The sequence below is a fragment of the Protomyctophum bolini genome (genome assembly GCF_963924005.1).
Source record: "Protomyctophum bolini genome assembly, chromosome: 3".
Classification (NCBI taxonomy): domain Eukaryota; kingdom Metazoa; phylum Chordata; class Actinopteri; order Myctophiformes; family Myctophidae; genus Protomyctophum; species Protomyctophum bolini.
Genome location: NC_137864.1, coordinates 5,680,353 through 5,683,110, shown reverse-complemented (window position 1 = coordinate 5,683,110; position 2,758 = coordinate 5,680,353).

The window sequence follows — 2,758 nt, the reverse complement described above, 5'->3', positions numbered from 1 at the left end:
AAATAGCAGACCTACAAGCTCGTATCGCGCCACTCGGTGGCGCGATATGAGCTTGTAGATCTGCTATTTTTCAATAGGTAAAGCATAACATGATGCTAACACCAAAATGGGTGCCCGGTCAGAATGGGTTAAATAATGGTCTAAGTACTTGACCTCATTGCAAACCTTAACCCATTTTTGACTGAGGTCGATTAAAAAAAAAGGCTTCTAAATCCTAAAATGTTCCTGGAAAAACCTATGTTTCTATGTCAGTGGTGCTCAACCTTTTTCATGTCAAGGACCCCCAGAATTATATCTATTGGGCCACGGACCCAAATAGACAAATTCTTATGTCATGTATGGGTTTTGTGGACTCTTAACCTCACAGTCCACAGGCAAACCAGAGCATTTGAGACAGAAAACCACAGAAACTCTACTGAATGTTAAATGTTCAGGTTTTTTGGGTGCAACTGAGCTCAGAAAACATATAAAAAAAATATAAATACATTTCCAAAAACTTTTTTTCATCACTTTAAGGACAGTACCACACATATAAAAATAGTTTTAAAATCGGCTTCACATCTACAGTATATGGGCTAGATATCGCTAACTACTTAACTTTGTGGTTGAAGGTTGTTTTTAATTTAATTTCCGTGTACCACATAAGAAGGGAAAGCAATTTGCCATGTCTGTTGCCCTCACCTAAAATTAATGATTCATTCAACATATTCACAAGGACTTTAGCTTGTTATTTTTGGGGGGAAAAGAACAGGGGTTTTCTCAGGAATTGATGCAGCCAGTGCGTGGGGTGTGCTGGTTTGTCTTGTTTCCTTGCTGTATTTCCCCATACCCTTTTAACCGTTTCCCTTCCTTTCTTCCATAACCTGCAGTGTGTTCACTTTCATTTCAGTCAAGTAAGTGGATTTTTCCTCAAAACTACTTTGCCTTTAAAGCTTTATACGCGGCAAAATCCTGTCCCTTGGACTGTATGTGTAAGGCTCAGGATTTAATGTGTAAATTAACCCATTGATGCCTGAGGCCGAATCTGGGAACGCCTTCTAGGGCCTGACCTAAGGTTTCTGAAAACCTTCAAATTCTGATTTTTTTTTTTTAATAGTTATGTTGCTACATGTATAGCAATAGCTGATGAGACACAGAGAGCGAGCCGGCATCAAGGGTAGAATGACGTATACGTTGCACCAGGCATCAATGGGTTGAGACTCTAAGGCAGGGATTGATAGAGTAATGTTAGACTTGACAGTCATGCAAATGGTGGATGGAATAGAGGCTATATGCGTAACCCAGAAGTTATGCGGGCACGCCTACTGAGTGGCAAAAAAAGGGAACATTTTCGGTATTGACAGCACATGCATCCATCCTATCTGATATTATTAAACAACGTTAAACTCGCCAACATTGCATATGTACGGAAAACTTAAATTATCCTCTTTCTATCTGCGAAATCTGAGTGTCAGTTTGGAAGCACTCGTTTTCAACAATGCAACGTCCTGCTGCCTCCTGCATTATGTGCAATATAGAAATGGTTGGTACGTAAGACCTTTTGAGTGATTTCCAACGAGCACTTCCAGACTCCAATGCTCCACGCTGCTCAATGTTTTGCCACTTCTGTCTAGATGAGGGGCGGCGTGTCCCGGTAGCATACTCTCTTTTTAAATATATAGTGAAAGTGTACCATATATTCCAACAATAAGGATGAACATCTCGGACAACCAAAACCTAAATAGCAACTTTTAGAGGCAGCTCTGTTTTTAGAACATACACATTTTTAGGGTTGGTACAGCTCATAACCAGTGTGAGAAAGTAACATCTTTTGAAGCATCTGTCTGGAAAAGCCAGCTTGAATAAATTGAGATGTGACGGCCAGAGTTGGTTTCCTGCCCCTGGACTCATGGCTGCTATACTACTGTGCTGCTTGTGGAAATAATTCTCATTACTCAACTTCACATGCGCCCCCCCCTTCCCCCCAGTGTAGTCCTGCTTGACATTCTTCATTTTATGTTTTATTTAACCATAACCCGTTGACTCAAACTGACTTTGTGTATAGCAAAGAGGCAAAAAAGTGAAAAGCCGTCATTGAATTCAAATGAGCTAGTCTGTCTTAATTTGTAAATTGTACAAATATAATAAGACATGTGCAAATTGTAGTTTTAGCTTTGATGTCAACCAATACAGAACAACTCGATTGGAAACTGGATTCTGTCAAGCAAGAGAATCCGACCTGACTTCAAAGTTCTCCACTATGATCCTACACTGCCACCATCAACATTTGGGAGCCATTCTTTGGGCCCTGTTTGTGCCCACGTTGTGCTACCCACGTAAAATAGTGTAATGTGTGAAGTGTTGATGCACACTAAAGCATAAATGACAAAGAAATTATGCGAAGCAGCCCTGTTTAGTTGGAATTCACTTCCATCTGACCCTGAAATGTTTTGGCACCACAAAGGGGAGGTGTGAGCTCAATCCTGTCAGCCACTAAAGCGGTTTCTTGGAGGCTCCATTAATTTTCAAATGAATCATATTTGTTTTGTAAAAATGGTGGCTGGTTTGCACTCCGAGCAAGCTACTGTGACCGATGGATAGAAAATGAGTTTCTATCTCTGCACTCAAGATCATCACAGTTTGGCGTCTAGACAAGCAACGCCCCTAATAAGCTAAACGGACGAGTGGAAAGGCTTCAGCCTCATCTGGGATGCTATGATACCCAGGCAGTCACAAAGGAAGATGTTAAGGCGTTGAAATGATTTTCAAATGATAATTG